Raw genomic sequence first — 23,922 nt, forward strand, 5'->3', positions numbered from 1 at the left:
CATCTGTATTGCAAGTTTAGTATTTTTGCTAGTTGGTAGGCCACATTTGATGATCTGATGTGGAGATCTCCCATTTTTTTGATTTTTTTGAATTTTTTACGGTGTTTTCAAAAACCGGCCGATTTCGTCGCGGCGGCCGTCCATGGCTAGGGTTTGGTCCGTGCCAATCTGTTGTCGATTCTGTGATGAAGTGCCTACCTGTGAAGCTAAAAAACATTTTTGGCAAAAATAACGGGCAAGCTATGGAGGACCCGCAGTTCAAATTCCAGCCGATTCCAGCTGAATCGGCCGAAGGTGGTCTGAATTGCCGGGAGTAGCTACGAGGTTCGGAAATGCATGCTTTTTGGCGACCGTCCATAAAATAGGGTCTACTTTGAGATAGACATGGAATGCCGCCGTTAGGGGTGACCCTCCTTGTAGACGCTTCACGAAAAACGCATGTCTTTAGCATTCAAAAAATTAAAAACGGTTTTTCTTGTTAAACAAGTTGGAACCTCGCTTTGGCAACATTGTTTGCCATCACAAGACGGAGGCATGCACCAAACTTGGGCATATTATCAGAAACTATTCATCGGATGCAGCCATGTCATTGCTAGTTTGGCTTGAAAGCCATGAATCTTCGTTCATGGTAGGTCGTTTTTGAGAACACTTTTTCAAGAAAACATCCGTATTGCAAGTTTAGTATTTTTGCTAGTTGGTAGGCCACATTTGATGATGTGACGCGGAGGTCTCCCATTTTTTTTATTTTTTTTGAATTTTTTACGGTGTTTTCAAAAACCGGCCGATTCCGTCGCGGCGGCCGTCCGTAGCTAGGGTTTGATCCGTTCCAATCTGTTGTCGATTCTGTGATAAAATGCCTACCATGTAGCCGCTTCATGAAAAAACGCATGTCTTTAGCATTCAAAAAATTAAAAACGGTTTTTGAATTTTGTTACGGTGTTTTCAAAAAACGTCGGATTTCATCACGGCGGTCGTCCGTGGCTAGGGTTTGAGTCATGTTTTTAGCATTCAAAAAATGAAACTTATATTGTTTCATACATGAGCATGCACAAAAACCTATAATTTTATCTGTCATCCATGAGCATGCATAAAAATTTCAATTCCCATCAGTTACCAAACTAAATTTTCATTGTTAAGAAATTGACATGTTTAGATGACACTTTCATACAGCATCCATGAGCATGCACAAAATTAAACCTGACATACTTAACATTGACAAGCTTAAACCCAACATGCTTAACATTGCCACTTCATTTTCTTAACATCTTCACTCCTCCTTCTCCTTCATCAACCTGATGCGCTCAGAGTGGCGAATCCCAACGCGGATGTACTCCTCTACCACAATTAGCATGGTCCTGTCGCCCAGCTGTGGAATCGCCGGCGCCACTACCATCGCGAGGTCATCGTTAGGCACCGCCATCGCGAGGTCAACGTCAGGCACCACAATCGCGAGGTCGTCGTAAGCCACCACCATAGCAGGGTCGTCGTCAGCCACCACCATAGCAAGGTCGTCATCCCCGCTCTGCTCATCTTCTTGCCCACTCTGCTCCTCGTCATCCCCGTTCTGCTCCTCGTCATCCCTGCTGCTGCTCCCACTGCCTGGCCAAATGCAACAAAGTGTGAACATGGTGTTGTCGTCGTGCTGGTAGAGGAAGCCAAAAGGACAGGAAGAAGAGAGGCAGAGAGCTTACTGGCATCGTCGTCGTGCTGGTAGTACATGCGGCACATGGTGTTGTCGAACATCTTCATGGTGAACATGGCGTCACCGTCGTAGCGGAAGACAAGGAAGTACCCGAGCTGTAGCTCATGGGCGCGGGCGAAATGCTCCCAGCCAGGCCCTAGGTACATGTGGCCTTCACCATCGAACACCACTAACACGTCCCACAGCCTGTGAAGCCCGCTGCCGGCCTCCCACAGCTTCACTTTGTGGGGCTCACGGTCGGCGAGCATCTTCACAAACGTGTCAGGCAGCCTCTGAGCGAGGGTCAAGCAGTGGTTAATTGTGGCAAAAACATATCTGAAAAGAAATGAGTGATGATAAACATACCTACCTACTGCGAGATTTCTCAATTACGATCTCGAAGAACTCGAAACCTTCCAAGCCAGCCATCTCACTTCTCTGAAAAGCAGCATTCTAAATTAAACAACAGGACTGGACAGAAATAGGAAGCAAGCACTTCAAAATAGTAGAATAATTACTACATGTGGCAAAAACATCAACAGCAACAGCAACAGCACTAAAATCTACTATAAAAGGACCAGAACACAACTAGAAGCATATCTACTATAAATGGACATTGTTGCATATCTATAAATGAACATATCTATAAATGACAGAAAATATCCCTATCTAAACCCAACCAAAAATGTAGCCCCACTCATCAAATCTGTCACTGAGCATCATCAAATTTGTCAGTGAGCATTCCTGATCCTTTAATTAAACACAACCTAGTGCATCTAACCCCAACCAAAAATAACAAAAATTCCTCATGGCAAGTCAAACCTACAGTACTACATGGAAACCAAGCTAGGCACCCAAAATTAGCTACTCTAGCTCGTACTAAAAGAACCCTAATCTGCAGAGGGGGGGACGGCAACTGCAAAGGATCTTGTGGTTCTTTAGCAAACCCCTTGGCGACTGCTAAATATTTCACATGATTCTTAAACCACTTAGCAAACCCCTTGGCAACCCTTTTATCAACATGGATATTGCTTTCTTCCTGATTTAACTCTTCCTTGCATTTCCTGCAATGCCAACAAAACATGTGAATTAAAACATTAGGCTGGTGCCAACCCAAGCAAAATATATATATATAATGAGTGCACAAGATATAACGTACTCGATATATGGTAGAACCTCGGCGCAATTGCTGAGCACAAACCAAACCATCTTGTCATACTCATCACCAGCCTCCAAGTATTCTGAGGCTCCAAGAAAGTTCACACCATGGTTGAAAACAGAGACATCACCACTTTGTGAATCAGACCGCTCTCTATTTCTGCCCGGCCGGTTCCATCTTGTTTCCACATCGCCAAAGTATCTAGAGCAAAAAGTCAAGCACTCATCAACGACATATGCTTCAGCAATAGAACCTTCAGGTCTTGCCGTGTTTCGCACATAACGCTTACAAGTAAGCAGCCTTCTTTCGATTGGGTACATCCAACCGTATTGCACAGGGCCTCTAAGCATTGCCTCTTTTGGTAAGTGCACTGCCAAATGGACCACCATGATGAAGAAAGCTGGAGGGAAAATCTTCTCGAGCTTGCAAAGAATAATTGGGATTTCTTTTTCAAGTCTTTCTAGGACAGTTAACTTGAGTGTTTTGCAGCACAATTCTCTAAAGAAATTTCCCAGCTCAGCAACCGCTTCATATACATCCTTGTGCATGATTCCTCGGAGGCCCACCGGTAAAATCCTTTGGAGGAGGATGTGACAATCATGGGTATTCAGTACTGAAAGCTTGAATCCATCAGAAGTAACACACTTTGCTAGGTTAGCGGCATAACCATCTAGAAATTTCACCGCTCTTAGGAATTCACAGAATGCATGCTTTTGTTCTTTACTCATTGTATACCATGCTCGTGGCATTTCAAATGAATCTTCATCTTCATTGTGCTGTAGATGCAAATCTTCTCTTATGCCCATGTCCTCCAAATCAAGCCTAGAACTAAACGTGTCCTTTGTCTTCCCTTCAATGTTCAGAAACGTCCCTAGCAGATTCTCGCATATGTTTTTCTCAATGTGCATTACATCAAGATTATGCCTTAATTTCAGATCAGCCCAGTATGGCAGGTCCCACAAACAAGACCTCCGGTCCCAACATTGACCTTCCTCACGCTTTCTTTTCTTCGCCAGCTTTCCTGGTCTCACATCTTTCACCTTTTCAAGTTGCTGCTCCAGCTCTTCTTTAGTGAATTCAGCTGGCTTGTCACGGGTTTCATTCTCACCATTAAAATCTTTGCTTCTTCGTCAGCGAAGGTTTCCAGGAAGAAAGCGGCGGTGCCCAATATAGCAGATCTTGCTCCTTATTCTCTTTGAGCAAAGGTCTTTGTCACAATGGACACAAGCCTGATAACCCGCTATGATCCTCCCAGACAGAGTGTGCAGAGCCGGGAAATCAAGGATGGACCATATGATTGCACCACGTAGATTGAACTTTTCTTCCGGACTCAAGGCATCGTATGTAGGTACACCAGTCCAGAGCTGGAGCAGTTCTTCTACGAGGGGCTCCATAAAGACATCAAAATCCTTTCCTGGAGACTCTGGACCCGGGATAAGCAATGACATCATGAAGTTGGACTGATCCATGCATGCCCATGGTGGCAGGTTGTACGGCACCACAAAAACTGGCCACATGCTTAAGACGTGCTCATGTTCCCAAACGGATTAAACCCATCTGTGGCAATGCCAAGTTTTATGTTCTGTGGATCTACAGCAAAATCTAAATGTATATTGTCAAACTCTTTCCATGCCTCTCTATCCGCTGGATGACTCATCTCATTGTCCACAGGTTGCCGCTTCAGCTTGTGCCACTGTACCTCACACGATGATTCCTTCGAGATGAACATCCGCTGCAGCCTTGGTATCAAGGGAAAGTGCCTCAGTACCTTCTCCGGTATTGACTTCTTCCCATCAGCATCTTTCCACCTAGATGCATTGCATTTTGGACAGTTGTCATGCTTTGCTAAATCCTTCCGAAACAAGACACAGTTATTTGGGCACACATATATTGACACATAACCTAACCCCAGCCTGCGGATTATGCTCAATGCTTCATCATATGATCTGGGAACACAACTATCTGGGAATTGCAAGCTCAAAAGACGGAGTATTGTGTTGAATGCGGCATTGCTAATCCGGTAGAAAGACTTGATGTGGAGTAACTTCACGGTGAAGGTAAATCTTGAAAATTTACCCCCTTCATGACCTACGCGCTTCGCCTCCTCTAACACCTCAGCAAACAACGACTTTTGTCCATCAGCACGATCTTAAGCATCATACAAATCCTTCAATAGGTGAGGAATCATATCATCTTCATGCCCATCCTTTTCCTCCAAAACAGCATTATCTCGCAAAACCTTTTCCATGAAATCAATGCCAGCATCACCACCACCCATCATATGAGGGGCCTCTGTATCAGCTTCAAAATGTTGAGGTTGACTGTCCAAAGGTTCTCCATGATATATCCATCTATCATATGTGTTGGACATCCCATTAAGAAGCAGATGATCTTCCACTCTTCCTTGAGCCATTCTTGGACGGTTGAGGCATTCGCAGCATGGGCAAAGAATGTGAGCATCGTTGGCAAAATTTGCCCGAAAAAATGCCATGAAATCATCAACTCCTTTCATATGTTCTTTCAAAAACTTTCTAACTCCTTTTCTAATCGAGCTTCTGTCCGTCTACCAAAGACAACAAATTGTTGCAACTTAGAAAATCAATCTAAGTGCATCAACATTAATTAATGAAAATGGATGGAAGTAATGGTTGCTAAAATTCCAGAAAATTTTATATGCTAATTGCCTAACACAACATTGAAACAAACCAAACTATAAATCAAAACAACACTGAAATTGGCATGAATTTATGTTGCAGAGAAGGCTAATTCAAATTAAACCAAACTAGCTAGCTAGCTGCTAACAAATACTATGCTATTTCTATCAATTACAATTACAATTATCCTAACAATCTGTAGACAAACAATTGAAGACCAAGGCCTTGTTTCTGTCCTTGATAAATGAGAGGGGTTAACAGATATTGGCAGGGAATAAATCCCATCTAGCTGAAATTCCCCCCAAATCTTAACCGAACAAGGCCTAAACAATTCTTAACAAACAAGCTGAAGAACTCCCAACAGTACATCAAGAAAATTGATCTATGCAATATCTACCAAACAATCAAGCTATCTCCTAATTCCTAACAGTGCATCAACAAAATTCATCTATGCTGAAGAACATCTGACAAAATTCATCAAAAAAATTCATCTGTGCTCGGCGACGAGGTGCAGATAGTGAGAGAGGAGAGGGGGGAAGAGGAGAGGGGTGCATACCGGGAGGTGTCCTTGCGGCAGCGGCGAGTCCCCCATGCTCGGCGAGCCTCTCCTTGCGTGGCCGTCGTTCCTGCGCCTGCCCCACCACTGCAGGTGGCCCACGCCCCTACTGGTCGCTTCGGCAGCCAGCCCTGCCTCCACACCCGCCGGTTGCTTCTGCTGCTGCCCCCGCCGGTGACAAGGCGAGCGGCGAGGCCGTGGGCGAGGTCACTTACGGCGAGGCCGTGGGCGAGGTCACCTGCGACGAGGCCGTTCCTGCCCCCGCCCCCACAACCGCCGGTCGCCCCTGCCCGCAGCCCGCCGCCACCTGGTCGGAAGACCTAGAAATTTTTGGCTAAGTGTTGGCTCTGCCCGCAGCTCGCCGCCACCTGGTCCCACTTGTCACTGATAGGAGAGAGCCATGGTTTTATATAATGTATAGATTAGTTCCCATACCAGAGCAACAATCCCTCTCTAGCCCAGCGGTACCGAACGAGCGAAGCAAGCGTGAGGTCGTGGGTTCGAGTCCCCGCTAGTGCACATTTTTTGGGCGAATTAAGCACTCGGCCCCTCCTTTCAAATGGGTCCTGCATGTCAGTGTGTGCCCCGTCTGTTGTTGAATATTAATATTTAACCAAAAAATGACACCTAGACAGTGACACATAAGCGAGGTTGCTGAGGTGGCTGCCTAATCATCCTAATTCATTCAAAATCAAGTGTAGTGACCATGTTATATTGGTCGTTATCAAGCTAGGCGTGAGGCAGTGGACAGTGCTTCCCGCTTTATGACCATTTCCTGTAATGACATTTTGACCTTTCTCACCAGAATGGTCGTTATAGGTTAGGGTCTGGAGCCCCCCTAACAGCTTTTGACCTATTGGTCTAAAATGGTCATAAATTTATGACCAATTCTTCCAGGGTCACTGACAAAAGGTCACTAGTTGACATATTTCTTGTAGTGGAGTCGCAGATGGAGAGGAGTGGGAAACTTGATTGGTTCGGGTGCGCGGCAGCACAGCCGCGGTGCCGCCCACGGGAGACAGGAGCAAGAATAGAGGTTGAAGAAGGAGCACGGCTGTTGGATTAACATCCAACGGTCCAGCTGATAGAATCATTTGTTGATTAAGTTGACAAAGCGCTGCGTCCATGTTCGCTTAGTAGGCCCACAAGTCAGCCACCAAATCTGACGGGTCCCAGCTATCAACGGGATGAATAATTTTTTTTTGCAAAACAAGGAGGCACTTCCTTCCGTGCGAAGATACAACCGGTGGGTCCCAACTGTCAGGTGGAGGAAACATTTTTTTCAGCTTAATAAGGAGGAACTTTCCTTGCGTGCGACCATGCACCTCGTGGGTCCCAGCTGTCAGGCTCTTCATGTATAGTCCTCTTCCGATGACTCTCGTTTGTTGACCATGCTGCACCGAGCACAGTGAGGCGATGGACGACGGCGAGGCCCCGGACAGGAACGACTCGGAGATGGGAAGACACGGCAGTGGAGTCGCAGATTGAGAGGAGGAGAAGGGTTATAACTGGTTCTGGTGCGGCGTGGGGTTGTAGTCGGTGAGAATAACAGGAGGTGTGGAGGGGTGGAGGGATATCCTGGCCGGCGGTGGGGTAGCGCTTCGTAGCGATGCATGCTAAGCAGAGCCGCTAGCCGCCGGAGACCGGATCAGGCCGTCCCAGCGATGCTGCAGGAGAAGACGAGAGATTGAAGGTGCATGTCGGCCGTTGGATATAAATCCAATGGCTGTGGATGTCACAATCATTTGTTGACCAAGTTGACAACGCCCTCCGTAGGCTTTGACCTATTGGCCCACATGTCAGCCTGCAAAAATGTGGCATATATTTAACCCATGTTTTCTAGAATGTACAGTTCATTTGTTGGGTTGGGTGAACAAATAATTTCGCGTCAATCTGTCCCATTTATATTTTCTAAGAAATCCCAGCCCATTTGCACTTCCTTGAAATACACGAATTAGCTGGGCTCGTTATATATATAATGTTATGTTAGAAGGACCAATTAATATCAAAGAATAAACCGGAGAGGCACATTATATATATATATATATATATATATAATTAACAAATTTGCGAGTTATTGCTCAAAATAAAAATGAGTGCATTATTATTAAATTGGTCATTTAAATCTTTGCAAGCTTTTGTACGCAATCACCAGGATTTTCCTTGCATGTGAGTCAAAAACAACCAGGATTTTCCTTGCCAACTTCTGTTAAACATTTACTTTTATAAGTTAATAACACGTGGGATGTTTTTATAATGTGTATATAAGTCTCTATAAAATATATGATAATAATAATAATAATATAAATATATATAAAGTGGTTAGAATGGAAAACATAAATTGGACATAGCATTATTATTCTTATATATAGATAAATAGAACAGAGACCTGCGTTTATTAAAAAAAATACATTGGGTTGCCGATCTTTATGAAGAAGCCCACAGGCCAGTATGGACCTCAAAAAATAAGTTGAAACCACTGTCTCCGTATGTCGTGAGCTACGCATGTTAAAATACAAAACCTAGGCCTAGATGATACTTGTTCGCCCTCTGGAGAAAAATGATTCTAGATCCCCGAGCGAACTGGCTTAAAGAGGGGGCCGGCGGCATGACTGAAGAAGCACATCAGGAGCGATTTTTTTTCTTTGGTGGATGGCTCTCGATAGCGTTGTTTTACTTGCCTCTGCACCATACAACTTGTATTTTTAGCCTCCCAGTCCGTCGTGGTGGACCAGCAGCCCATTTGCTGGGCGGGCCAACCTATAGAAACCAGCACTCCATTTTTCATTAAGCCCCAAAAACAACGCAGTACTATGTTTGCTTTGAGGCCGAACACATTACGGCAGGAGTTGAGCGGGGGAGAGGGCCAGACAGAGTAATAAAAAGATTAAAAAGAGCTTATGCGCCATTGCTACCCTAACAAAGCAGGTGCAATTCTACTTGGGAAGAAGTTGTGCCGTTGACACCCATACATCACATATCCCACAGTAGGCATACTAACAAGTTCACACACCAATACAACAGAAAAGGTAAACATTCATATCAAACTCAGGTTCACAGGACACGTTCATATTCATAGCCAACATTCACTATCAACAACTCAAAAGATTCATATATACACAAACTCAGCATGTCTATGCATCGAAATGATTGATAGATCACACGACAATATTCATACATAATTCACAAAAAGATTCAGATATACACATCTTCAGTATTTTATGCATCCAAATGATTGGGATCACAGCCAATATGATCCATGGACGAACTTTAATTACTTAGGGTACAAACTGGTAAATGGTGTTCAATCGGAGGTACTTCTTGATAAAGTTAATTCTTGTACGAGTAAACTTTCGAGTACATAAGACGCAGCACAGACAATCTGAACTTTGCTTGTAGGTTTATACTCAAATAGTGGCCTCGTGCCGAGCGAGGTTTGAGCAACTTGGCCACTACTTTCATCCAACTAGTTTACTGGCTCATCTTGGTCCTATAGCTCGCCAAAATTCTACATTGCAGACGAGGAAGGAGGCGGTTGAGAAAATGAACCACCCAAATTTTTTGTGCAGTTCAATTGAAATGGAGCATCCCTGGCATGCAGACTGATCAAGTGCCAAATGAATATACGCGTCAACCAACTTGTTTGGAATCTTTAGACTCCATGCCATATAGTTCGCTACCATATCTGCCGATAACCAAAAGGCACAAGTTGGGACCAAAGAGTGGAGTGTGTTCTTCTGCGCTATGCGCCAAGCAATATTTTTGGCGTTCACTCTCCTAATACTTGGGAGTTTGACAAATGGTTAACGCCCGTTGATACTCGAATGAATATAGGCACTTATTGTCAACATCGATGCTTGTCTAAGTGAACTTTGGAGTACATAGCAGCAGCATAAGTATATGTCCATCTGTTCATTTTGTGCAGTTCTACTGAAATCACCCAATGCAATGATTTGCCTGCGAATTCAGGCTCCAAGTTACGCCTTTACAAAATCGGTAAACAGTAGCACAATACCAAATTACCAATACATGACAAGCACAATAATGAGGATAAAGACCAGTACCAACCTGTTTGAGGTAGCATATCAATTACTATTTCCTTTGACTGGAAGCTAAGATAAGCGAAGCGATTGACAGCGAAGGAAGAAAGCAAGCCGAGATTAGCGACTGGCAGGAAAGGACGGAAGCTGTCGAGGCAATGAAGCACCCAAAGTTTTTGTGCACTTCCACAAAAATCGAGCATCCCTGTTGGCACATATATTGAGAGAGTTAGATTACTGTAATATTGGGACTAGTTGATGAAACATACACTAAGAAATATAAGCACCCTCATTATCTTAATGGGTAAAATTAGCAACATAGTAGTCTTGCTTAAAGACGGGTATTAGTTTATTTAATAAGTGCCAATTAGCTCAACACTCAAAGCATTTCCATTTATCATAGGTTGCAAAACTTTAACGTGCAAAGATAAAGGAGTTTCTCATGACAGTAGCACGATACAAATAGAGATGACAACAAACTAATATGGATGAAGGCCTTAGGCCCGTACCAACCTGAGAAAAAAAGCTTATTCATGTAGTCCCATAAGAGATGATAAATCACTCACTGGAATCACTCAATAGTATATATTTTTGTGCACTTTAAATGTATGGTTGAAATCACTCTTTTTTACCAGTGATGAGATTATATCGAAAGATTATCAAGAACTTCCAGCAGAGTTAAAGCACTGGCTGGGATACAGTTCATTATATTGCCTTGTGTAGTTCCACTAAAATGTATGATTGGAACAACATGATCCCTGTTTGCACAAGTAGGAACAAGGTGAAACCTTCATTAGCTTAGTGAGAAATGATAAGAAGACATTAGCATATTACTCTAACAGTAGCATCAAATTCATGATGGGCAATACGCAAAACATTGCCTCATTGAACCAATGGCAATAAACTGACATGCAAAACAATAGCACTATTATGTCATGACACTAATAATATTCCCTCCCTGCTCCACCACATGATTCACCTCCATAGACAAACATACACACGTATATGATTCAACATAGGGTCCTACTAAAGATTTGTTTAACTCCGACAGGAAAATTAGGCAGCAATAAATTAGTGGTACTTAAGTACTCCTAATTAATTAAGTGAGACAACAGGAGTGGAAGGGATCCCTGGAGGATCGTCTCACATGTAAGGTAGTCATTGCCGGAGCCCTTGAATGGCCTCGACTGAGGCCTCTGGCTTCAGCAAGATCGCCTTGGCACTGTTTATTCTTCTTATTCTTCCTCGTCATGCCCTGTTTCTCTTTCTCCTCACCAGTTGGTGAAACCAAGTACATGATTGTCCTTCCATTTCAGAATTGGTTTTGTCAGTGAGGGAGTACAAGTGTACTAGTAAAAAATAGCATTATTTTCTCATGGTAGTCGGAAAATAGAGATGAACACATGCATTAAGTATCATTCTTACCTAAAGGAAGGATATGGCGCCAATATGGATGATGAGGATTGGAACACAGATCTCCCTTTGTGAAGTTCCACCGAAATGAACCAACTATCCCATTCTGACATTTGAGTTAAACAACACAAAAGTCACTTCTTTTAAGAAGAGTTTTGTGCAGTGCACCAAAAGGTCACAACAGCAACCAGGTGAATTGGATATCCCTGTTTGCACAAAAATGTACAGAGGAAACAGTCAGAGTCTCAAACAATTACAGGAAAAAACATTTGGCTAAACTTGTCATGGCTTATAACAGTGGTATGGCCTCATTTTTACCAGGGACATTAGATTAAGAACAGCTAAATATTTGGTATAAGGGCATGGGACAGTGGGTGCACCAGCAGTCCAGCACCATGTACCTAAACATGGGCATAAAGTGGTGATTCATAGTTTGTTGCCCCGAGAAATCAACATCCAAGAAACATATCTGGGTTCACTACAAAAAAATACACTTCCGTCATGATACGTGTTTGTCACAGTAGGTCAAGTATTTTGTGATGCATGTACATCGATGACAAATTTATGACAGAATCAAGATAGTCATACCTGTGCTGTCGTAGAAATGTTCCATCACATTACCAAAATTATAATCACGGAAGTGTCCACTTCCATGATGATAAATCGCGCGTCACAAAAGTGCTTTCGTCAAGGGTGACCGACACGTGGCATCCACCGTAACGGAACGCCATTAAGCTATCGGGTCAGGTTTTGGATCCGATAACCCGTTAACAGCTCCGACCAATGGGGATTTTCCACGTGTAAAATCATCATTGGCTGGAGGAAACACATGTCGGCTAACCGTTGGGACAGATGTCATCCACTCATTGGACAGAACACGCCTATGGTACATCAACATGTGGCACGGCCCAACAGAGGCCCACTCCTGTGAAAAGGCCGGCCCAGTAAAAATTATCTGGCCAGCCCATATAAGGCTTACTTGTGTCATGTCCATTTAAGCCCACGGCCCATACGAGATGAGCCAATTCGGCCCGTCAACAGCCCGTTAAAGATTTGACACCATTGCATCCCATCGTCAGTTCGAGCCCGTTAACAGCCCGCTATATATCTGGCTCAATATTGGCCCGATGAGATTTCGCCCTATTAATGGCCCGTTTAATGGATGGGCCAATTTTAAGGATGTACATCTTTCGGCGTTTTAGCGACCTATTTAAATGTTGGGCTAGTTTCCGGCCCGGTGTGTCTTTCAGCCTATTGACGGCCCATAAATCTGATGGGCCATTTGTTGTCGGACCTGAGTTTCGGCCTTTTAGCGGCCCATTTAAGTGTTGGGCCAATTTTCTGGCCCGGTGTCACTTTCAGCCTGTTGACGGCCCATAAATCAGTTGGGCCATTTTTAGTCGGACCTGAGTTTTGGCCATTTAGCGACCCATTTAAGTGTTGGGCAAATTCCCGGCCCTATGTGACTTTCGGCCTGTTAATGGACCATAAATGAGTTGGGCCATTTGTAGTCGGACCTTAGTTTTGGCCCTTTAACGGCCCATGCCCTTCATGGTCCAATACCAGCCCGGTTTCCCTTTCGGCCTGCTAAAGGCCCACAACACAGTTGGGCCATTTACAATACGACCTGACTTTCGGCCTCTTAGCGGCCCATGGTCTTCATGGTCCAGTACAAGCCCGCTGTCTCTTTCAGCCTGCTAAAAGCCTACAATATAGTTGGGCCATATGTATCCCAAACTTAGTAACGGCCTGTTAACGGCTCATGAAATAAACTAGGGCCACCTGTTGCCTGCTTCGATGTCGGCCTGTTAACGATCCGGGAGGTAAGAGGGCCGACCATTAACTTTCGGCCTAGTAACGACCCATTAACTTAATGGGCCCACAAAAGTTCATACATGTCTTTAGGACAAATTAGATAATTTGAGCCCATTATAACGAGCAATTATGCACAGGACCAAAACCAATCACGCAAAGGTACGGCATATAGGGAATAACGTTGCACATCCAGCATATATTACAGGAAATTACATCCACTGGGCAATCAAAGGTTGATGCTAGTGCAAATAAATGAGGAGAACCTAACCATCTACAGCATTACAATCTGCAACCTCAGCACAGATGACACCCATAAGCATGTGGGCAAGTTCTTTCCGCTTTGCTACACTGTCTCTGAAAACATTGATCAGTTGTTGTGTCGCACGACTCTGCACCTCTGATTCATCCACCATTTCCATCATTGCTTCAGCCATTAATTGGTTCACAAACATACATTTATTCCGTTGCATTCGAGATAGAGGATACTGAACAGATTTAGATGGCGATTTTGGCAGGCTTGTATTATTGATAGTGGAGAGTGCCTCGACCACTACATCATAACATAAATAAGGACGGGAACCAAACAGATTAATCATGAGTTATTGCCATATTACCTGGCCTAGATTTACTGGAAAGAAACAATGGAGTTGCCTTGCTGTTTTCAGAGTTTGTCTTCTTATCTTCAGCATACTGCACAAAATTAACACCCTACCATTGCTATCATTGGCCAAGTCAGATAATAGAAAGCAACATTGACACAACGAACGTTTGGGCAAGTAGCCTACACCAAATTAACACAATATGGCACAGCTATCATCAGCCAGGTAAGGTAGTACGAAAGAAACATTGACACAATGAATGAATGGGCAACTAGAGAAGCACTACAATTCAGTAATGTGCATGATATGAGATAGTACATTCATGCAGCTCAGTATGCAAAACTACCAGGCAGTTTTTCTTACAAAAATAAACATTGGCGCCTTTAACATTTTGATACAACTAATTTTAGATCAGATAAAGGTTAGATTCACGCCGATTAACAAAATACATGTTGATGTAAAAATATAGTGATATACAACAGGTACTTACATCAGCATTGGAGCATAGAGAATTCCCGCAAGATATTTTCCTCGAATACGATCCCAATGGAGGAAGTCTTCTATCGTTTAACCTTATTTTCTAAAAGAGAGATGGGTATGAAACATGTAGAAAATATGATCAGAATGCAATAAAATTTCATGATGTGAGGATACGCACACGCTTCTTAGAATGGAGTTGACATTCTTTTGTTGGACTGGAGCGGACTAGTACTTTGGCCACTGGAATCTTCTTATTATCAGTGGGAGTTGGGTTTCTCTGTGCTGGAGCAGTATATATCAAAAATGGAGTTGGTTTATTATCTCCTGGCGTTTGGATCTTTTGCAAAGACCTGGTTTGTAACCCTTCAGATTCTAACCGAGCCGTCTTCCCCTTGCATGCCTTATATAGAAGAATGGTGATTCAGTTATAAAACATGCTACAGCAGAGATGGAATACATACTGAAGAATAGAAAGGCATGACATATTGATATGTATTCCCTCCAACCGGAAATAAATGGACGGGTCTAGGCGTATTTCAGTTCTAGATACATCCAGTTTTATCCATTTCTGCAACATTTAATTCGGACAGAGGGAGTATGATGTAAGAGCTGGGGATATGACAGGACAACACAGCAAAAAAAACACTGAAAAACCCACTGTAGAATCAAAGTATTCAAACCCACTGATATGAGATAGTACACTCATGCAGCTCAGGATGCAAAACTACCAGGCAGTTTTCTATACAAAAATCAACATTGTGGCCTTTAATCATACATTTTGCTACAACTAAATTTAGATCAGATAAAGGATGGATTCACGCCGATTAATAAAATACATGCTGATGTAAAAGTATAGTGATATATAAAAGGTACTTACATCTACATTGGAGCACAGAGAATTCCTGCAAGAATCTTTCCTCACAAATGATACCATTGCAGAAATTCTTCTATCTGTTAAGCTTATTTTCTAAAAGAGAGACGGGTAAGAAACATGTAGAAAATATGATCAGCATGCTATAAAATTTCATGATGCAAGGATACGCACACGCTTCTTAGAATTGAGTTGACATATTTTTGCTCGACTAGAGCGAACTAGTTCTTTGGCCACCGGAATCTGCTTATTATCAGTAGTTGTTGGGTTTCTCTGTGCTGGAGTAGTATCTATAAAACTGGAGTTGGTTTATTATCTCCTGGCGTTTGGATCTTTTGCAAAGGCCTTGTTTGTAACCCTTCAGATTCTAACATAGTCGTCTTCCCCTTGCATGCCTTGTATAGAAGAATGGTGCTTTAATTATAAAACATGCGACAGCAGAGAGATGGAATAGGTACTGAAGAATAGAAAGGCATGACATATTGACATGTATTCCCTCCATCCGGAAAAAATGGATGGGTCTAGGCGTATTTCAGTTCTAGATACATCCTTTTTTATCCATTTCGGCAACATGTAATCCGGACGGAGGGAGTATGGTGTAAGAGCTAGGGATACGACAGGACAACACAGCAAAAAAAACTAGTTGAATGTAAAACTATATGCTAGCGGAATACGTACAGAAATAACTAAGGCAACATACACGTGTATGATTGGGAAAATAAGATGGCATTGCAACAGAGCACTAGAACAACACTTCAATGTAAAAAAACATGGTATGGCAGACAGATGAAGTACATACTGATGAATAACAATGCATAAGATATTCAGAAGCATGATGTCCAAATTAAGCAGATGGCATTGCGATAGAGTAGAATGACAGTACTTGAATTTGAAAACATGTTATCATGAATGGAATAGGTACTGAAAAACAGGAAGGCATGACATATTTACATGCATGATCAGCATGCTAAGCACATGGCATTGCAACAGAGTAGATACACTCCAGGACATTATATGCATGTTGTACCCATATCACAGGCCAAGTTAGAGCAAGGACCTTGTGGGGTGAAGAGGATTCATCATCTTTCTGCAAGTCTTCTGAAGAACTGCCTTTACATGTTCCATCATATTGGGTATCATTGACATCAAGTTTATTGGCCTTTACATTGCTCCGTGAGGTTCTTGTGGATATATCAGTGTGTGCAATTATATCTGACATGCATGGAAGACAACTAGTAGTTAGATTTATGTAAATGAGTGCCTGTAGGAGACGACATAAATAGTAGGACTGGGGTTAACTAGCAGCAACAGGTCTCATAAACTAAAGGGAGAACACAGATGAAAGCTACAGAATATGTATTGTTTGTACTCGAGATTAACTAGATGGGACACAAAAGTATTAAAGAACAACATAGGTAATACTAGAAGTGGTATAATACTATAATCACCAGCCTGTGGGATAGCATTGGCTGATGGATGATAACTATGGAACAATGTTACCTAAAGAACAAGTATCTTAGCTGAACTATGGAACAACGTGAACTCCTGAACAAGACCCGTAAGAGATCAGCATGAATATACAGTGAAATGTGATGATCTATTTTCCGTGCTTAGATGAATAACAAAGCCATGAATGTTGCACACAAGTAAGATGAGAGTACAACCTATCTGGCTGCCATCCATATGAGTGAGCATCATGTGCTGACTTGTCGATGGCCCTGCCGTTGTTGTGGCTGTCCATGTCGGGCACGCGCATTCGATGCAGGGAACTGTTGAGTGGGGACTGTAGCTCCCTTCTGGTGTATGCTTCCCTTGTTGGAGCAGCTGCGGTGAGTCGGAAGACGGTGTGTCTGAAGATGCAGATAACGCATAAAGTTAAGAACGACATATCTCTTTGATCCGAAGAAATACACCAAGAGATCAACAGCAAGGTACGAGAGTGGTCACACATCTGTTGATTGAAGACTAAATTTGGGTCACACAATTTTATTTTATTTTGGTATTGTCCGATCTACGCCGGATGGCTTGATGGCCGTCTTGTGCCTCCCGGCTGACACTGTTCGGAATCTTCCCCGAAGAGCCAGCGACCAACGGCAGAGCAGCCTGCCTCCTCCGTCCGTGGCCCCGTCCAAAACCCCGCTCCCCGCCCCACCGCACTATCGTGGTTGCGCCGCCCCCAGGCCAATCCACAAAGACTCCCCGTCATCCAGATCCGGCGGCGGTAGTACCTTCAACCCATGCCACTCTAAAATATAGCCATCTAAGCGCTTTTTCTGCGGCGAACTTGCGACCCCGCACCCTTACATTAGACACCAGCCAACCGGCAGCCTAGGAGCTCCGACGCCTTGAGGGGTGCTGCTTCCCATTGGGAGTCGATTGGCCTAGAATAAAAATTCAAACAACTGATGCCTAAATAAAGTGATTTCAGATGAGGGTGCGACCTATCTGGCGGCATGGTGAAGTACGCAGGTCTAGCTGCCGAGTCAGTGAGGCCGGCGCGGTTGCAGTGGTGACCGGCGGTAGGGAAAGAGCTATGTCATACGGTCGACGGCTATGCGGAAGCAGAGCCAAGACTCTGGACGGATCCGAAGTTGGAGCCGCTCCGGCGCCGTGAAGAACGGCGGGGGTGAATCAGCTCCGGTATGGTTCACGCGACCGTCGTGGAGGCAGCACCAGCCGCACAGAGTAAGAGGCACATGGCCCAGTGCACGATGGCAATTGGACGGCGTCTCCAGCATTAGGGAGGAGGGCGGCTGTGAAATTGGTGCGGTCGGGGCGCCATGGAGGTGGGGCTGAGGTTTCGCGGCTCGGGAGAAGGGAGCTTCTCGGGGGAAAGTGATTTGGCGCCCACAAGCTATGAATGGGGGCGGGCGGGGGGGGGGGGGGGAATTTGGAGGGGAGTGGAACCATGTCTTACGGACGCATTTGTCTGAAATGTGAGGCGGAGTTACAGTTCTACCCTTGCCTATAGGCTTCTCGGCTTGGGTCTGTGTACTGAGGGTCGGGGACAGTAGAGTAACTTTGCTTCTCCCCAAATAGTGGGCGGGAGCGATTTCGGGCGAGGAGGGCGTGTTTTGAACTATAGTGGGCGCGAGCGAATTCGGGCGAGGAGAGCGTGTTTTGAAATAGTGGGCGCGAGCTATTTCGGGTGAGGAGAGTGTGTTTTGCCGACCATGGTTTATGAATTATTCGGCACATGTCATTTCGGCCGAGGAGAAGGCACGCTTGGATGAAGTTACGAACCTACCCTCGATGTACAACGGGCAATTGATGCGTGCCCCACATAGGACGGTAATTTCGCGTCTCCAATTTATTTGCTCGCGCGAATTCCACCGAGCAGAGAGGATGTTTAACGGTTCGTTCAAATTTTGGGAGAAAGAGCATCCACGTCTACCTTACAAAGTCGATTCGAATCAAAATTTGAAATATTAGCTTGCCACTTCTTTTTTAGATGGAGAGATGATGCTCGGGAGTAATGTGTTTTTACATGCTCGTTAGCGATTTACTATATGACAAATAGTTGACCCACTCAAAAATGTGAATCAAACCCAAAATCAAATATCTCGATTCAATGAACTAGCTCGTTCAGTAGGTCAAAATAGTGAACTAAATCCAAAATTGAACACCTCAATCGAGTAGCATGTTGTACAGTATTATTGTACTCCATGAACATGTTGAAAGTCAAATTAATGAACTTGTTTGATATACGCATATATCCGTTCATGTGTGGATTGCAGACAACATGGTATCCAATTTAAATATTTCAATGCAACTTTATATCAGTCTTTGATGCATAAAACACGACCTCCCCCTCTCCCGACCTCCTGTTCTCTCTCTATCTCTCTCACTCTCTCGCCGACAATCTTCAATTCTGTCGCATGCATCCGACACAAAAACCTTGTTGGTCCGTCTCCCTCTCTCTCTCTCTCTCTCTCTCTCTCTCTCTCTGTGTGTGTGTGTGTGTGTGTGCGGGGGGGGGGGGGGTCTTTCTAGTCTGCATTCATATATACACCATCTATAGGTCTCTCTCGCACACTATGTATGATACTCTAGCTAGTCCAAGCTAGATATCTTGGGTGCACTCATCGTACACACACAAATTCCTTATCTCTTTTCCCGTAACTCTCTCACGCACCACTATGTCGTCTCGGAGCTCTTCCCCCCCTCTCTCAAACTCTCCATCCACCTGGGCCACACATACACATGCATATCTCACTCGCACTCGATAGGCCCATCTAAAACTCTATCTCTCTCCATCGTTCTCTCTCCATCTCACACGCACACACACACAATCTCATGCCCAGCTAGCCAAGTATAATGGTCTCTCACTCAATTGTAGGCACACACAGTCCCCCGTATATGTATATGACTAGCTAATCTTAGTCTACATCACAAACATGTGCATGGTCTATCTCGATTTCTCTCGGGGCATCTTTCTATCGCGCACGCACTCCCTCGATCTCCCACCCATATATTCCCCTCACGATCTCGAGGGGATCTCTCTATCACAAACACACCCTCTCTCCCTCCCCATGCGTCCATGCCATCCATGTGTCCCTCTCGACCTTTTTTCCTTGTTGGCCAGACCTCTATTGGACATGTGCTACAGGGGTGTCTCTCTCTGTTGCAAACAATCACACACTAGCTATCTTCGTGTATCTCCTCGCCTCGCTTTTCCATCTCGGAGATGCATGCGTGATATGTTCGCATAAGAAAGGAAAAAACACACACTCTCTCTAATTTATCGTTTGTTGTCACTTTCTCTTTCACACACATACTCTTTTTGCACACTTACTCATTCTCCTTCACACGCACTTGATCTGTCTCGACTGAGGCACTCACCTCCGTCCATAGCACATAGATTTATTGAAAAGTCAAACATCACAAAGTTTGACCATGTACGTGGAGAATTAGAATTACATCTAGTACGGCAAACATATATCATTAGATTCACCATGAGATGTAGTTTTGTATGATGTATCTTTGGTATTGTAGATATAAATAACATTTGCGTAAACCTGATCAAAGTTTCCAAAGTTTGACTTCTAAAAAATTTACATGCACTGCATTATCGAGCGGATGGAATATCTCTTTCCCCCTCTCAGCTATCTAATGCACCACTCAGCCTTATCGGGTCTCCTCAATCTCTCTCAAAGTTTATTGGTCAGTTTGGTTCGTGACCTGACCCTCATGCCTTGATGGTCGGTACTGCCTGGTGTGGACGTGAGATGTAAAATATTTCTGCCTGGCCAGGCTTGTGTGGTGCTGAAGCGTTTGGTTCATGCCTGGGCCAGGCAAAGCATCAACGTCCCATCAATCAATCCATGCATCAATTATTTAATGCTAATATTGATCCATGATGCTGTTAGCCTCGTGGCCGCACGACCAGGCACGGCCAGGCGTTCGAAATCGGTCACTTGGGCCAGGCTACTTGCAGTGTCTGGAGTTCAGCCAGGCTAATTAAACTGCAAGAGGGAACCCAGCCCATGCGGGCGTTGTTTTTCACAGGGTAGCAACCAAACAAGCGTGCATGAAATCCAGCCACAATAGCAGGCCACGCAAAAGATGCTCACGACGCAAGCCAAACGGGCCTTATATCTCCCTGGTTCACACATACACATGTCTCGCTCGCGCTATACATATAGACCCATCCAACACTCTCCGCCCTTGTTCTCTCTCCATATGACACGCACCTCCCTAAGTACCATAATCCCTCACTCCTTCATAGGCTCTATTTGGATCCATGGGTTAGAGTTAGTTTGGGTTAGTTTGGAGTCAACTAACCCAAAAAGATCCAAATAGGAGGGTTAGTTTAGGTTAGATGCATCTAACCCATCCAAGAGGTGCTTATTTGGGTTAGTTCTTCTCGGGACCACTAATAAACACTTTTTTCTCTCGCTCTCCCTGCAGCAGATCCCTCCCCACTTCCTCGAAGCTTCTCGTCCTCTCCCTCCCTCCCTCTCGCACCACCCGTGAAGGTGCCTCGCCGTATCCTCGCTCCATCTAACCCTGCCATCCAAACACCTCTTTACTTACAGTTAGTTCAGGGTTAAAATCTAACTCTAACCTCTAACTGAGTTAGAGTATCCAAACAGGGCCATAGGCGCAAGCACTCCCCCCCCCCCACCCCTCCTAAGTATGATTATCTCTTACTAGCCATCAGGAACACACGTATTGTCTCCTTCCATCTGTACGTCTATCTCAATATCTCTCGGGGCATCTTCTATCGCGCACACACCTTGTCACTCGATCTCCCACCCATGTAGTCCCATCACGATCTCCAGGGGATCACTCTATGACAAACATACACTCTCTCCTCCCCATGTCTGCATTTCCTCCGTACGTCTCTCTCGACCTCTCTCCCTTGTTTGTCAGACCCCTCTTGGCCACGTGCTAGGGGTCTTCCTCTCTCGGATCCAAACAACCACACACTATCTCCTCACCTTGCCTCCGTTGTCGAAGATGCATCTGTGATATGTTTGCATAAGACACGCATGCTTTTTCACCACTTTTATCGTGTGTTGTCCATGTCTATTTCAGACACACACACACACACACACACACACACACACTTTTTTCACTCTCTCTCTCTCTCTCTCATCAGGGACTCTGTCACATCCATAAGCATATGGATGTTTTGAAAAGTCAAATCTCAGAAAAGTTTGACTAGGTATATGTGGAGAAAAACATTTCCATCTGGAACGATCATTAGATTCATCACAACATGTACTTACTTCATACTATCATTTATCTTTGGTATTGCCGATATAAGTAATTTCTTTATAAACTTGGTCAAAGTTTCAAAAGTTTGACTTCAAAAAAATGTTGTAACTACATTATCGAACGGAGGGAGTAGCTCTTTCTCTCTCTCTGCTATCTCTCACGGGCCTCCCCTCTCACTCGAACTCTCTATACTGACGGATTATACGCTCACTGTGTCAGCGTATAGCTCTGTATATTGTTTAGTTGACCGGTCAACCAATCCACATGCTATTTTGTCAGCTCGTGTTCTGTATCAAGGTGTGCTGGCCCATGTGGCCGTGGGTGAAAATAAGTAAACTAGAGGCCCATCTGACACGCGGTGAAGGAAACAAAGTTGAAACCACTCAGGGTAGCACCCCGCACGCTAGTAAATCGAGGGCGCATTGAGGATAAACTTCTTGCGCGCGAAGGACGCACTCACGCACAATACACCACTGCGCGCGGTGGCATGCACATAAGGACGCACTCGCGCACACCCAGCACACAACACACACCAGCACACGTGTACACCAGCGTCGCCGCCAGTTGAGATGGACGGCGAGGCAGCCAACAAGCGGAGTCCGCTCGAGCCAAAACCGCATCCGGCAAGCCTAGACTTCATCAGCAGCCTCCCCAACGACATGCTGCTTGTCATCATCGGCCTCCTCCCCACAAAATCTGCCGTGTGGACCACACTGCGCTCCTGGTGGTGGCGCCCCCTCTGGCGCTGCGTCCCCCTCAACCTCACCATCGATAGCTGCCTCTGCGACGGGGATTGCAAACGTGTGGCCGCAGTCTCCAACATCCTTTCATCGCACCCTGGGCCAGCCAGACGCCTTGACATCCGCATGTTCGGTACCAACTGCAAGGTCCAACCCAAGTTCGACAAGTGGTTCTTATCACCCGCCCTAGATCAGCTCGAGGAGCTCCGCTTTGAAGCTGGACGATGTCCCTCTCTGCCACCGTCCGTGCTCCGCCTCACGCCGACGTTGCGTCGTGCCAACTTCAGCTCCTGCTATCTTCCCCAGATTAATGTCGCGCCCGCCCTTCTTCTCCCTCAACTCAAGCAGCTCGACCTCTTCGACGTTGTCATCTCGAAGAAGGCTATGGAGCACCTGCTCCGCTGCTGTACTGCGCTCGAGTACCTTCGTCTAGAGAAGATCCACGGGTTCATTAGCCTCCACATCGCCTCGACGAATCTCCGATGGATTTATGTGTCTTGCTGGCCCTGCAACAAGACATCAATTGGTAAGAGATCACTCCAGCTGTTCCACATTATGGTCATTGAGAATGCGCCTTTCCTTGAGAGATTGCTTGTATCGGATCTAGAAGGTCCAACAAAAATCAGGGTCATTGACGCGCCAAAATTGACAGCGTTGGTGTACTCGTCTGCCAAATTCTGCGAACTCTTTATTGGATCCGTAATCGTTCAGGTACAACACTCATCCTCTTCTCCGTCTTCTTGAACTTCACATTTTTAAATTTCTTCTTGATGTATTTATGACCCTCTTCCAGAAAATGATTCCCACAAGCTTGACCCAGTCCATGTGCACAGTGAAGATCTTAGCACTAAAATCTATCGGCCCCAATCTGGATCAAGTTGTTGGATTCCTTACATGCTTTCCATGCACGGAGAAGCTACTCATCGAGGTGAAACTTCTTTCCTATTAGTAAACGGTAATCACAACGTAGCTCAATTTTTTCGTAATTTTCCCAAATTACGATGACAAGTGTAGTGTTCAAAACTACATCTACGCACTGCACCGAAAGAAATGTTTTTAGTATTTTTTCTCAGGTGATCACCTGCATCATTTTTATGTTGTACTACTATAGTAGCCTAGGCTAGTCATAGTGGAAAGTAACTTAGACTACTCTAGTAACTCTATGGTTACCCTAAGGGCAAGTACTACCTC

The sequence above is a fragment of the Triticum aestivum genome, chromosome 7B, assembly GCF_018294505.1.
Source record: "Triticum aestivum cultivar Chinese Spring chromosome 7B, IWGSC CS RefSeq v2.1, whole genome shotgun sequence".
NCBI classification, from domain to species: domain Eukaryota; kingdom Viridiplantae; phylum Streptophyta; class Magnoliopsida; order Poales; family Poaceae; genus Triticum; species Triticum aestivum.